This window comes from Oncorhynchus tshawytscha, unplaced genomic scaffold (genome assembly GCF_018296145.1).
Source record: "Oncorhynchus tshawytscha isolate Ot180627B unplaced genomic scaffold, Otsh_v2.0 Un_scaffold_8679_pilon_pilon, whole genome shotgun sequence".
Classification (NCBI taxonomy): domain Eukaryota; kingdom Metazoa; phylum Chordata; class Actinopteri; order Salmoniformes; family Salmonidae; genus Oncorhynchus; species Oncorhynchus tshawytscha.
Genome location: NW_024609766.1, coordinates 220,001 through 235,228, shown reverse-complemented (window position 1 = coordinate 235,228; position 15,228 = coordinate 220,001). Strand labels below are relative to the sequence as shown.

The 15,228-nt window shown below is 49.4% G+C and overlaps 1 pseudogene; it reads right to left on the bottom strand.

Annotated features, from left to right (window-relative positions):
* The window catches only part of LOC121845793, a 169,329-nt pseudogene that overhangs the window by 80,048 nt on the left and 74,053 nt on the right, over positions 1–15,228 (bottom strand).

The window sequence follows — 15,228 nt, the reverse complement described above, 5'->3', positions numbered from 1 at the left end:
AGCCAGCTGGCCAGTCAGACCCCAGCCAGCCAGCTGGCCAGTCAGACCCCAGTCAAACCCCTGTCTACCAGCTGGCCAGGCAGACCCCAGTCAGACCCCAGTCAAACCCCTGTCTACCAGCTGGCCAGTCAGACCCCAGTCAGTCAGCTGGCCAGTTTCTTTATTCCATGTGTAACTCTGTGTTGTTTGTGTCGAACTGCTTTGCTTTATTCTTGGCCAGGTCACAGTTGTAAATGAGAACTTGTTTCTCAACTGGCCTACCTGGTTAAATAAATGTGAAATCAAATTTTTAAAAAGTTTGGTGGAGGAGGAGTAACAGTCTGGGGCCATTTTTCATGGTTCGGGCCCCTCAGTTCCAGTCAAGGGAAATCATAACGCTGCAGCATACAGTGACATTCTAGACAATTCTGTGCTTCCAACTTTGTGGTAACAGTATGGGGAAGGCCATTTCCTGTTTCAGCATGCTGTTCCAGCAATGCCAACGTGCACAAATCAAGATCCATACAGAAATGGTTTGTCGAGATCAGCGTGGAAGAACTTGACTGGCCTACACAGAGCCCTGACCTCAACCCCATCGAACACCTTTGGGGATGAGCCAGGACTAATCACCCAACATCAGTGCCAGACTTCACTAATGCTCTTGTGACTGAATGAAGTCCCAGCTGCAATGATCTAACATCTAGTGGAAAGCCTTCCCAGATGAGTGGAGGCGGTTATAGCAGCAATGTTCCAACATCTAGTGGAAAGCCTTCCCAGAAGAGTGGAGGCTGTTATAGCAGCAATGTTCTAACATCTAGTGGAAAGCCTTCCCAGAAGAGTGGAGACTGTTATAGCAACAATGTTCCAACATCTAGTGGAAAGCCTTCCCAGAAGAGTGGAGGCTGTTATAGCAACAATGTTCCTACATCTAGTGGAAAGCCTTCCCAGAAGAGTGGAGACTGTTATAGCAACAAAAAGGGGACCAGCTCCATATTAAAGCCTTCCCAGAAGAGTGGAGGCTGTTATAGCAACAAAAGGGGGACCAGCTCCATAGTAAAGCCTTCCCAGAAGAGTGGAGGCTGTTATAGCAACAAAAGGGGGACCAGCTCCATATTAAAGCCTTCCCAGAAGAGTGGAGGCTGTTATAGCAACAAAAGGGGGACCAGCTCCATATTAAAGCCTTCCCAGAAGAGTGGAGGCTGTTATAGCAACAAAAAGGGGACCAGCTCCATATTAAAGCCTTCCCAGAAGAGTGGAGGCTGTTATAGCAACAAAAGGGGACCAGCTCCATATTAAAGCCTTCCCAGAAGAGTGGAGGCTGTTATAGCAACAAAAGGGGGACCAGCTCCATATTAAAGCCTTCCCAGAAGAGTGGAGACTGTTATAGCAACAAAAGGGGGACCAGCTCCATATTTTTAATATATTTTGTATTTAACCTTTATTTAACTTGAATTCATCCCCATGATTTATGGAATGAGATGTTGGAGGAGCAGGTGTCCACATACATTTGGTCATGTAGTGCACTATGACTTACCCTTCAATCCATACTTGTTGCGTCGGCCATATTTGTTGATGAGAATGAAGAGGACGATGAGGAGAACACTGGTGAAACCAGCCAGACCTACTGCTATCGACACCTGGAGACAGACAGACAGGTTAGGAGACAGACAGACAGGTTAGGAGACAGACAGACAGGTTAGGAGACAGACAGACAGGTGAAACCAGCCAGACCTACTGCTATCGACACCTGGAGACAGACAGACAGGTTAGGAGACAGACAGACAGACAGACAGACAGACAGACAGACAGACAGACAGACAGACAGACAGACAGACAGACAGACAGACAGACAGACAGACAGACAGACAGACAGACAGGTTAGGAGACAGACAGACAGGTTAGGCAACAGACAGACAGACAGACAGACAGACAGACAGACAGACAGACAGACAGACAGACAGACAGACAGACAGACAGACAGACAGACAGACAGACAGACAGACAGACAGACAGGTGATTCTAGCCACCCCCAGTACTGTGGACACCAGGAGACAGACAGAGAGACAGACAGGTTAGGAGACAGACAGACAGGTTAGGAGACAGACAGAGAGACAGGTGATTCTAGCCAGCCCCAGTACTGTGGAAACCAGGAGACACTACACTACTTTTGAACAGAGCCCTATGGACTGTGGTCTAAAGTAGTGCCCTATGTAGGGATTAGTGTGCTATTTGAGACAGACCCTGAGTCATTATAAACTCACCCCAAACGTCTCCTCTTCCGGCCTGATGGCATTGTTTGATGGCACTGGGCTACCTGGAATACAGACAGAGACAGTAGGAGCACTGGAGAATACAACCCACTCCCAAATGGCACACTATTCCATAGTACACTAGCTTTGACCAGAGCCCTCCTTGCCTTGTAGTGTGCTATATATGGAACAGGGTTCTATTTGGGATGCAGTCTAACTCCAGAGCAGAATTGTGGAGTAAAAATCGACCGACAGGCTGGAGTCTTTAAATCCCATTTCACATAAAACAGTTTCCTTATCAGAAGATATTATACACTGGAGGTTATTTATATAAAAGAACAGAGGACATGAACAGGACAAGCTGGAGCAAAGTGAACACACACACACACGGACTGAAACACACACACACACTCACACACTCACACACACCACACACACACACTCACACACTCATACACTCACACACACACACACACACAGACTGAAACACACACTCACACAGACTCACACCACACACACACACACACACACACTCACACACACCACACACACACACACAGAATCACACACCACTCACTCATACACACTCACACACACAGACTCACAACCATGAAATGGAGTCTCTGTCGGCTGCTGTCGGATACAATTTGAAGGATGAGAGGAGGCTGAAGATCAGAGAGGAATTGGGGGTGTCTGTGTCTGTGTCTGTGTGTGTGTGTGTGTGTGTGTGTGTGTGTGTGTGTGTCTGAGTGTGTTGAATTAGCAGTCCCTTTTCTCAGCCCGTAATAACTATAAGCAGCCTGTAACAACTATACGCAGCTCCTTCCCTCCAAACCTCCCTTCAACCCTCCTTCCCTCCAATCCTCCCTTCAACCCTCCCTCCCTTCAACCCTCCTTCCTCCAAACCTCCCTTCAACCCTCCTTCCCTCCAAACCTCCCTTCAACCCTCCCTCCCAACCTCCCTTCAACCCTCCCTTCAACCCTCCCTCCCTCCAAACCTCCCTTCAACCCTCCCTCCCTCCAATCCTCCCTTCAACCCTCCCTCCCTACAAACCTCCCTTCAACCCTCCCTCCTCCAAACCTCCCTTCAACCCTCCTTCCCTACAAACCTCCCTTCAACCCTCCTTCCCTCCAATCCTCCCTTCAACCCTCCTTCCCTACAAACCTCCCTTCAACCCTCCCTCCCTCCAATCCTCCCTTCAACCCTCCCTCCCTTCAATCCTCCCTTCAACCCTCCCTCCCTCCAATCCTCCCTTCAACCCTCCCTCCCTTCAACCCTCCCTCCCTCTAACCATCCCTCTAACCCTCCCTTCAACCCTCCAACCCTCCCTTCAACCCTCCTTCCCTCCCTTCAACCCTCCCTCCCTTCAACCCCCTCCCTCCCTCCAACCCTCCCTTCAACACTCCTTCCCTCCCTTCAAACCTCCTTCCATCCCTCCAACCCTCCCTTCAACCCCCTTCCCTCCCTCCAACCCTCCCTTCAACCCCCTTCCCTCCCTCCAACCCTCCTTCAACACTCCTTCCCTCTCTTCATCCCTCCCTCCTGCCAACCCTCCCTTCAACACTCCTTCCCTCCCTTTATGCCTCCTTCCCTCCATCCAACCCTCCCTTCAACCCTCCTTCCCTCCCTTCCAACCCTCCCTTCAACCCTCCTTCCCTCCCTCCAACCCTCCCTTCAACCCTCCTTCCCACCCTCCAACCCTCCCTTCCCTCCCTCCAACCCTCCTTCCCTCTCTTCATCCCTCCCTCCCGCCAACCCTCCTTCCCTCCCTCCAACCCTACCTTCAACCCTCCTTCCCTCTCTTCATCCCTCCCTCCCTCCAACCCTCCCTTCAAACCTCCCTCCCTCCCTCCAACCCTCCCCTCAACGTTCCTTTCCTGCTTCCAGCCTCCCTTCAACCCTCCTTCCCTCCCTCCAACTCTCCCTTCAACCCTCTTTCCCTCTCTTCATCCCTCCCTCCCTCCCTCCCTCCAACCCTCCCTTCAACCCTCCTTCCTTCCTTCCCTCCAACCCTCCTTCAACCCTCCTTCCTTCCCTCCCTCCAACCCTCCCTTCAACCCTCCTTCCTTCTCTCCCTCCAACCCTCCTTCCTTCCCTCCCTTCAACCCTCCTTCCCTCTCTTCATCCCTCCCTCCCTCCAACCCTCCCTTCAACCCTCCTTCCTTCCCGCCCTTCAACCCTCCTTCCCTCTCTTCATCCCTCCCTCCCTCCAACCCATCCCTTCAACCCTCCTTCCCTCTCTTCATCCCTCCCTCCCTCCAACCCTCCCTTCAAACCTCCTTCCCTCTCTTCATCCCTCCCTCCCTCCCTCCAACCCTCCCTTCAACCCTCCCTCCAACCCTCCCTTCAACCCTCCTTCCCTCTCTTCATCCCTCCCTCCCTCCCTCCAACCCATCCCTTCAACCCTCCTTCCCTCTCTTCATCCCTCCCTCCCTCCAACCCTCCCTTCAAACCTCCTTCCCTCTCTTCATCCCTCCCTCCCTCCCTTCAACCCTCCTTCCCTCTCTTCATCCCTCCCTCCCTCCAACCCATCCCTTCAACCCTCCTTCCCTCCCTTCAACCCTCCTTCCCTCCCTCCAACCCTCCCTTCAACCTTCCTTCCCTCCTTCCAACCCTCCCTTCAACCCTCCTTCCCTCCCTTCAACCCACCTTCCCTCCCTCCAACCCTCCCTTCAACCCTCCTTCCCTCCCTCCTACCCTCCTTCCCACCCTCCAACCCTCCCTTCAACCCCCATCCCTCCCTCCAACCCTCCCTTCAACCCTCCTTCCCTCTCTTCATCCCTCCCTCCCGCCAACCTCCCTTCAACCCTCCAACCCTCTCTTCATCCTTCCCTCCCTCCAACCCTACCTTCAACCCTCCTTCCCTCTTTTCATCCCTCCCTCCCTTCAAACCTCCTTCCCTCCCTCCAACCCTCCCCTCAACGTTCCTTTCCTCCTTCCAGCCTCCCTTCAACCCTCCTTCCCTCTCTTCATCCCTCCCTCCCTCCAACCCTCCCTTCAACCCTCCTTCCTTCCCTCCCTTCAACCCTCCTTCCCTCTCTTCATCCCTCCCTCCAACCTACTCTTCAACCCTCCTTCCTTCCCTCCCTCCAACCCTCCCTTCAACCCTCCTTCCCTCTCTTCATCCCTCACTCCCTCCAACCCTCCCTCCTTCCCTCCCATTACCCCTCCCTTCAACCCTCCTTCCCTCTCTTCAACCCTCCTTCCCTCCTTCCCTACAACCCCCTCCCCTCCCTCCCTTTAACCCTCCCTTCAAAGCTCCTTCCCTCCCTCCAACCCTCCCCTCCCTCCCTCCCTCCAACCCTCCCTTCAACCCTCCTTCCCTCCCTCCAACCCTCCCTTCAACCCTCTTTCCCTCTCTTCATCCCTCCCTCCCTCCCTCCAACCCTCCCTTCAACCCTCCTTCCTTCCCTCCCTCCAACCCTCCTTCCTTCCCTCCCTTCAACCCTCCTTCCCTCTCTTCATCCCTCCCTCCCTCCAACCCTCCCTTCAACCTTCCTTCACTCTCTTCATCCCTCCCTCCAACCTACTCTTCAACCCTCCTTCCTTCCCGCCCTTCAACCCTCCTTCCCTCTCTTCATCCCTCCCTCCCTCCAACACTCCCTTCAACCCTCCTTCCCTCTCTTCATCCCTCCCTCCCTCCAACCCTCCCTTCAAACCTCCTTCCCTCTCTTCACCCCTCCCTCCCTCCAACCCTCCCTTCAACCCTCCTTTCCCTCTCTTAAACCCTCCAACTCTCTCTTCATCCCCCTCCCTCCAACCCTCCCCTCAAACCTCCTTCCCTCCCTTCAACCCTCCTTCCCTCTCTTTATCCCTCCCGCCCTTCAACCTTTCCTCCCTTCAGCCCCCTCCCTCCATCCCTCCCGTCATCCCTTCCTCCCTCCCTTCATCCCTCCCTTCTTCCCACCCACCCTCCCTTCAACCCTCCTTCCCTCCCTCCAACCCTCCTTCCCACCCTCCAACCCTCCCTTCAACCCCCCCTTCCCTCCCTCCAACCCTCCCTTCAACCCTCCTTCCCTCTCTTCATCCCTCCCTCCCGCCAACCTCCCTTCAACCCTCCAACCCTCTCTACATCCTTCCCTCTCCCCAACCCTACCTTCAACCCTCCTTCCCTCTTTTCATCCCTCCCTCCCTTCAAACCTCCTTCCCTCCCTCCAACCCTCCCCTCAACGTTCCATTCCTCCTTCCAGCCTCCCTTCAACCCTCCTTCCCTCTCTTCATCCCTCCCTCCCTCCAACCCTCCCTTCAACCCTCCTTCCTTCCCTCCCTTCAACCCTCCTTCCCTCTCTTCAACCCTCCCTTCAATCCTCCTTCCCTCCCTCCAACCCTCCTTCCCTCCCTCCCTCCAACCCCCTTCCCTCCCTCCAACCCCCTCCCTCCCTCCAACCCTCCCTTCAACCCTCCTTCCCTCCCTCCAACCCTCCCTTCAACCCTCTTTCCCTCTCTTCATCCCTCCCTCCCTCCCTCCAACCCTCCCTTCAACCCTCCTTCCTTCCCTCCCTCCAACCCTCCCTTCAACCCTCCTTCCTTCCCTCCCTTCAACCCTCCTTCCCTCTCTTCATCCCTCCCTCCAACCTACTCTTCAACCCTCCTTCCTTCCCTCCCTCCAACCCTCCCTTCAACCCTCCTTCCCTCTCTTCATCCCTCACTCCCTCCAACCCTCCCTCCTTCCCTCCCATTACCCCTCCCTTCAACCCTCCTTCCCTCTCTTCAACACAGACAGCATCGTGAGGAAGGCGCAGCAGCGCCTCTTCAACCTCAGGAGGCTGAAGAAATTCGGCTTGTCACCAAAAGCACTCACAAACTTCTACAGATGCACAATCGAGAGCATCCTGGCGGGCTGTATCACCGCCTGGTATGGCAACTGCACCGCCCTCAACCGTAAGGCTCTCCAGAGGGTAGTGAGGTCTGCACAACGCATCACCGGGGGCAAACTACCTGCCCTCCAGGACACCTACACCACCCGATGCTACAGGAAGGCCATAAAGATCATCAAGGACATCAACCACCCGAGCCACTGCCTGTTCACCCCGCTGTCATCCAGAAGGCGAGGTCAGTACAGGTGCATCAAAGCTGGGACCGAGAGACTGAAAAACAGCTTCTATCTCAAGGCCATCAGACTGTTAAACAGCCACCACTAACATTGAGTGGCTACTGCCAACACACTGTCAATGACACTGACTCTACTCCAGCCACTTTAATCATGGGAATTGATGGGAAATGATGTAAATATATCACTAGCCACTTTAAACAATGCTACCTTATATAATGTTACTTACCCTACATTGTTCATCTCATATGCATACGTTGATACTGTACTCTATATCATCGACTGCATCCTTATGTAATACATGTATCACTAGCCACTTTAACTATGCCACTTGGTTTACATACTTATCTCATATGTATATACTGTACTCGATATCATCTACTGTATCTTGCCTATGCTGCTCTGTACCATCACTCATTCATATATCCTTATGTACATATTCTTTATCCTTACACTGTGTATAAGACAGTAGTTTTTTTTTTTTTTTTGGAATTGTTAGTTAGATTACTTGCTCGTTATTACTGCATTGTCGGAACTAGAAGCACAAGCATTTCGCTACACTCGCATTAACATCTGCTAACCATGTGTATGTGACAAATAAAATTTGATTTGATTTGATTTGATTATGTCACCTGGCAAACATCATTATCCACACCTGGCAACCATCATTATGCCCACTCGGACTTCATCACTATCTTGATTACTCCCCTTTTATCTAGCTCTCTGTAGCCTCACTCATCAGGTAGTATTGGTTCTGTTCTCTTGTCCAGACGCATCTCTTGTTTTGTATCTCTCCATGTTCATTATTATTAAACTCACAAACTGCACCTGCTTCCTGACTCCTGCTTCCTGACTCCTGCTTCCTGCTTCCTGACTGCTGCTTCCTGACTGCTGCCTGCTTCCTGATTCCTGACTCCTTCTTCCTGAAACTTGCTTCCTGACACCTGCTTCCTGACTCCTGCTTCCTGCTTCCTGACTCCTGCTTCCTGCTTCCTTCTTCCTGACTCCTGCTTCCTGACACCTGCTTTCTGACTCCTGACTCCTGCTTCCTGACTCCTGCTTCCTGACTCCTGCTTCCTGCTTCCTGACTGCTGCTTCCTGCCTCCTGCTTCCTGACTGCTGCTTCCTGCCTGCTGCTTCCTGACTGCTGCTTCCTGATTCCTTCTTCCTGAAACTTGCTTCCTGACACCTGCTTCCTGACTCCTGCTTCCTGACTCCTGCTTCCTGACTCCTGCTTCCTTCTTCCTGACTCCTGCTTCCTGACACCCGCTTTCTGACTCCTGACTCCTTCTTCCTGACTCCTGCTTCCTGACTCCCTGCGTCTCCAATACAAGCTGTCTCAAAACAGAGCAGCGCGCCGTAACTCCACAATACAGAACTAACATTCACAACATAATAATAGAATAACACTAGTAAGTCAAAACACTGACCGTAGTCCACAATTTCTGAAAAATTTATGAAAAAGTGGTCATGTGAAACTAATGAATGAGTGAAAAGAGGGATATTCTGCTAACATTCATCATGTTAATACGCCACCAATTCTCAGGGGTCAGACTGTCTTCTACCACTAGAGAAGCTCTGAGTGATGTGAATAATCCCAATGGGGTCAGACTGTCTTCTACCACTAGAGAAGCTCTGAGTGATGTGAATAATCCCAATGGGGTCAGACTGTCTTCTACCACTAGAGAAGCTCTGAGTGATGTGAATAATCCCAATGGGGTCAGACTGTCTTCTACCATTAGAGAATCTCTGAGTGATGTGAATAATCCCAATGGGGTCAGACTGTCTTCTACCATTAGAGAATCTCTGAGTGATGTGAATCATCCCAATGGGGTCAGACTGTCTTCTACCACTAGAGAATCTCTGAGTGATGTGAATAATCCCAATGGGGTCAGACTGTCTTCTACCATTAGAGAATCTCTGAGTGATGTGAATCATCCCAATGGGGTCAGACTGTCTTCTACCATTAGAGAATCTCTGAGTGATGTGAATAATCCCAATGGGGTCAGACTGTCTTCTACCACTAGAGAAGCTCTGAGTGATGTGAATAATCCCAATGGGGTCAGACTGTCTTCTACCACTAGAGAAGCTCTGAGTGATGTGAATAATCCTAATGGGGTCAGACTGTCTTCTACCACTAGAGAATCTCTGGTGATGTGAATCATCCCAATGGGGTCAGACTGTCTTCTACCACTAGAGAATCTCTGAGTGATGTGAATCATCCCAATGGGGTCAGACTGTCTTCTACCACTAGAGAATCTCTGAGTGATGTGAATCATCCCAATGGGGTCAGACTGTCTTCTACCACTAGAGAATCTCTGAGTGATGTGAATCATCCCAATGGGGTCAGACTGTCTTCTACCACTAGAGAATCTCTGAGTGATGTGAATCATCCCAATGGGGTCAGACTGTCTTCTACCACTAGAGAATCTCTGAGTGATGTGAATCATCCCAATGGGGTCAGACTGTCTTCTACCACTTCTCTGAGTGATGTGAATAATCCCAATGGGGTCAGACTGTCTTCTACCATTAGAGAATCTCTGAGTGATGTGAATAATCCCAATGGGGTCAGACTGTCTTCTACCATTAGAGAATCTCTGAGTGATGTGAATCATCCCAATGGGGTCAGACTGTCTTCTACCCCTAGAGAAGCTCTGAGTGATGTGAATAATCCCAATGGGGTCAGACTGTCTTCTACCATTAGAGAATCTCTGAGTGATGTGAATAATCCCAATGGGGTCAGACTGTCTTCTACCACTAGAGAATCTCTGAGTGATGTGAATCATCCCAATGGGGTCAGACTGTCTTCTACCATTAGAGAATCTCTGAGTGATGTGAATAATCCCAATGGGGTCAGACTGTCTTCTACCACTAGAGAATCTCTGAGTGATGTGAATCATCCCAATGGGGTCAGACTGTCTTCTACCACTAGAGAATCTCTGAGTGATGTGAATTTATTTTTTTATATTTTTATTTCACCTTTATTTAACCAGGTAGGCCAGTTGAGAACAAGTTCTCATTTGCAACTGCGACCTGGCCAAGATAAAGCATAGCAGTGTGAGCAGACAACACAGAGTTACACATGGAATAAACAATTAACAAGTCAATAACACAGTAGAAAACAAAGGGGGGGAGTCTATATACAATGTGTGCAAAAGGCATGAGGAGGTAGGCGAATAATTACAATTTTGCAGATTAACACTGGAGTGATAAATGATCAGATGGTCATGTACAGGTAGAGATATTGGTGTGCAAAAGAGCAAGTAAATAAATAAAAACAGTATGGGGATGAGGTAGGTGAAAATGGGTGGGCTATTTACCAATAGACTATGTACAGCAGCAGCGATCGGTTAGCTGCTCAGATAGCTGATGTTTGAAGTTGGTGAGGGAGATAAAAGTCTCCAACTTCAGCGATTTTTGCAATTCGTTCCAGTCACAGGCAGCAGAGTACTGGAACGAAAGGCGGCCAAATGAGGTGTTGGCTTTAGGGATGATCAGTGAGATACACCTGCTGGAGCGCGTGCTACGGATGGGTGTTGCCATCGTGACCAGTGAACTGAGATAAGGCGGAGCTTTACCTAGCATGGACTTGTAGATGACCTGGAGCCAGTGGGTCTGGCGACGAATATGTAATGAGGGCCAGCCGACTAGAGCATACAGGTCGCAGTGGTGGGTGGTATAAGGTGCTTTAGTGACAAAACGGATGGCACTGTGATAGACTGCATCCAGTTTGCTGAGTAGAGTGTTGGAAGCCATTTTGTAGATGACATCGCCGAAGTCGAGGATCGGAAGGATAGTCAGTTTTACTAGGGTAAGCTTGGCGGCGCGAGTGAAGGAGGCTTTGTTACGGAATAGAAAGCCGACTCTTGATTTGATTTTCGATTGGAGATGTTTGATATGAGTCTGGAAGGAGAGTTTGCAGTCTAGCCAGACACCTAGGTACTTATAGATGTCCACATATTCAAGGTCGGAACCATCCAGGGTGGTGATGCTAGTCGGGCATGCGGGTGCAGGCAGCGATCGGTTGAAAAGCATGCATTTGGTTTTACTAGCGTTTAAGAGCAGTTGGAGGCCACGGAAGGAGTGTTGTATGGCATTGAAGCTTGTTTGGAGGTTGGATAGCACAGTGTCCAATGACGGGCCGAAAGTATATAGAATGGTGTCGTCTGCGTAGAGGTGGATCAGGGAATCGCCCGCAGCAAGAGCAACGTCATTGATATATACAGAGAAAAGAGTCGGCCCGAGAATTGAACCCTGTGGCACCCCCATAGAGACTGCCAGAGGACCGGACAGCATGCCCTCCGATTTGACACACTGAACTCTGTCTGCAAAGTAATTGGTGAACCAGGCAAGGCAGTCATCCGAAAAACCGAGGCTACTGAGTCTGCCGATAAGAATATGGTGATTGACAGAGTCGAAAGCCTTGGCAAGGTCAATGAAGACGGCTGCACAGTACTGTCTTTTATCGATGGCGGTTATGATATCGTTTAGTTTTGATAAACGATTCGTTTTGATATCGTTTAATCATCCCAATGGGGTCAGACTGTCTTCTACCATACTACAATCTGCTGCAATACATCCTTTGTCACTGTTCTGAGACCTATAGCTTTTGCTGTACGATGTGTCCCTGTCTAAGAAAATGTTGTGGTTACCGTCAGGGTCAGGGTCAAAGGGCGGAGCCGTGAGGAAGTGTCCGTAGACCGTCTTGGTGACGGTCCCCAGGGAGTTGGAGGCCTCCAGCGTGTAGTTTCCGTTATCGTAGTGTGTTGGGTTGAGAAGAGTCAGACATCCCTCCAGATAGTCCCGGTAGAAATCCATCTCTGTCCTGATGTACTCACTCTGCAGGATCTCTCTCTGTGTACAATCATGATTAGAATACGGTTTCATTTTTTTTGTCCTTTTCAAAAGACCCAAACTCTTGACATCAGTGGTTCTGAATCCTGATTCTGGGGGAACCCCAAGGGGAGGCTGTTTTGGGTTTTCCCCCAGCATTAGTCGCCTGATTGATATCTCAGCATCAAGCCGTTGATTGTTTCAGTTAGCTGTGTAGTTCTGGGGTAAAGACTAAAACCTGCACCTCTTGTGGTCTCTAAGACCAGAATATGTACATGCTGCTTTACATATTAGAAATGAATAAAAAGGAATAAAATCACACCTGTTTGTGGTACCATCGCAGCGTCGGGTAGGGATAGCCTCTCACTGTGAACTCTATGCAGGTGTCATGGCGTCGCTCAGGCTCGGACAGTTTCAGGATGACTGGTGGAACTGGAAGGGGAGCAGAGGAAACTGTGAAGGTTTTGACACAGCATGGCTCGGACAGTTTCAGGATGACTGGTAGAACTGGAAGGGGAGCAGAGGAAACAGTGAAGGTTTTGACACAGCATGGCTCGGACAGTTTAAGGATGACTGGTGGAACTGGAAGGGGGCAGAGGAAACTGTGAAGGTTTTGACACAGCATGGCTCGGACAGTTTCAGGATGACTGGTGGAACTGGAAGGGGAGCAGAGGAAACTGTGAAGGTTTTGACACAGCATGGCTCGGACAGTTTCAGGATGACTGGTGGAACTGGAAGGGGAGCAGAGGAAACTGAAGGTTTTGACACAGCATGGCTCGGACAGTTTCAGGATGACTGGTAGAACTGGAAGGGGAGCAGAGGAAACTGGGAAGGTTTTGACACAGCATGGCTCGGACAGTTTCAGGATGACTGGTAGAACTGGAAGGGGAGCAGAGGAAACTGTAAAGGTTTTGACACAGCATGGCTCGGACAGTTTCAGGATGACTGGTAGAACTGGAAGGGGAGCAGAGGAAACTGTGAAGGTTTTGACACAGCATGGCTCGGACAGTTTCAGGATGACTGGTGGAACTGGAAGGGGAAACTGAGGACAGAGGAAACTGACGATTTTGACACACAATGGTGTCTTCTAACTTCTAATGGTTGGCCAATTCCACAAGCTAGATTTCACAATGCAAAACATTAATAATTTAAACACTGTTATGATTAAAACACTGTTATGATTCAACACTGATATGATTAACCACTGATATGATTCAACACTGATATGATTAAAACACTGTTATGATTCAACACTGATATGATTAACCACTGATATGATTAACCACTGATATGATTAACACACTGTTATGATTCAACACTGATATGATTGGGGCGGCAGGGTAGCCTAGTGGTTAGAGCGTTGGACTAGTAACCGAAAGGTTGCAAGTTCGAATCCCGAGCTGACAAGGTACAAATCTGTCATTCTGCCCCTGAACAGGCAGTTAACCCACTGTTCCTAGGCCGTCATTGAAAATAAGAATTTGTTCTTAACTGACTTGCCTAGTTAAATAAAGGTAAAATAAATAAATAAATAAAAAAGATTAAACCACTTAATAAAGACTAGTAGCTGGTTAGCTGGCTAGAGGACAGCTAGCCGTGGCTAATAAAGACTAGTAGCTAGTTAGCTGGCTAGAGGACAGCTAGCCGTGGCTAATAAAGACTCGTAGTTGGTTAGGTGGCTAGAGGACCGCTAGCCATGGCTAATAAAAACTAGTAGCTAGTTAGCTGGCTAGAGGACAGCTAGCCATGGCTAATAGAGACTAGTAGCTAGTTAGCTGGCTAGCTCCTGATGGAAGTTCCAGTTATAAGGAATAGAAATAGCAGATCCGTACCAAATTAGGTGAGGCGGGTTGCAGGAAAATATATTCAGTTCGTAGACAAAGTGAGATTAAGCTATACCAGCTATTTACACGGGATAAGACAGATACACACGTTCTACTGCACCGCCATCTTGGATCCCAAGTGGGACAACCACATATCACATGATAGCTAGGTGGGACAACCACATATCACATGATAGCTAGGTGGGACAACCACATATCACATGATATCTAGGTGGGACAACCACATATCACATGATAGCTAGGTGGGACAACCACATATCACATGATAGCTAGGTAGGACAACCACAGTCACAAGATAGCTAGGTGGACAACCACATATCACAAGATAGCTAGTTGGACAACCACATTTCACAAGATAGCTAGTTGGACAACCACATATCACAAGATAGCTAGTTGGACAACCACATATCACAGTCACATGATAGCTAGGTGGACAACCACATATCACATGATAGCTAGGTGGATAGCCACATATCACAGTCACATGATAGCTAGGTGGACAACCACATATCACAGTCACATGATAGCTAGGTGGACAACCACATATCACAGTCACATGATAGCTAGGTGGACAACCACATATCACAGTCACATGATAGCTAGGTGGACAACCACATATCACAGTCACATGATAGCTAGGTGGACAACCACATATCACAGTCACATGATAGCTAGGTGGACAACCACATATCACAGTCACATGATAGCTAGGTGGACAACCACATATCACATGATAGCTAGGTGGGACAACCACATATCACATGATAGCTAGGTGGGACAACCACATATCACATGATATCTAGGTGGGACAACCACATATCACATGATAGCTAGGTGGGACAACCACATATCACATGATAGCTAGGTAGGACAACCACAGTCACAAGATAGCTAGGTGGACAACCACATATCACAAGATAGCTAGTTGGACAACCACATTTCACAAGATAGCTAGTTGGACAACCACATATCACAAGATAGCTAGTTGGACAACCACATATCACAAGATAGCTAGTTGGACAACCACATATCACAGTCACATGATAGCTAGGTGGACAACCACATATCACAGTCACATGATAGCTAGGTGGACAACCACATATCACGTGATAGCTAGGTGGACAACCACATATCACATGATAGCTAGGTGGGACAACCACATATCACATGATAGCTAGGTAGGACAACCACAGTCACAAGATAGCTAGGTGGACAACCACATATCACAAGATAGCTAGTTGGACAACCACATTTCACAAGATAGCTAGTTGG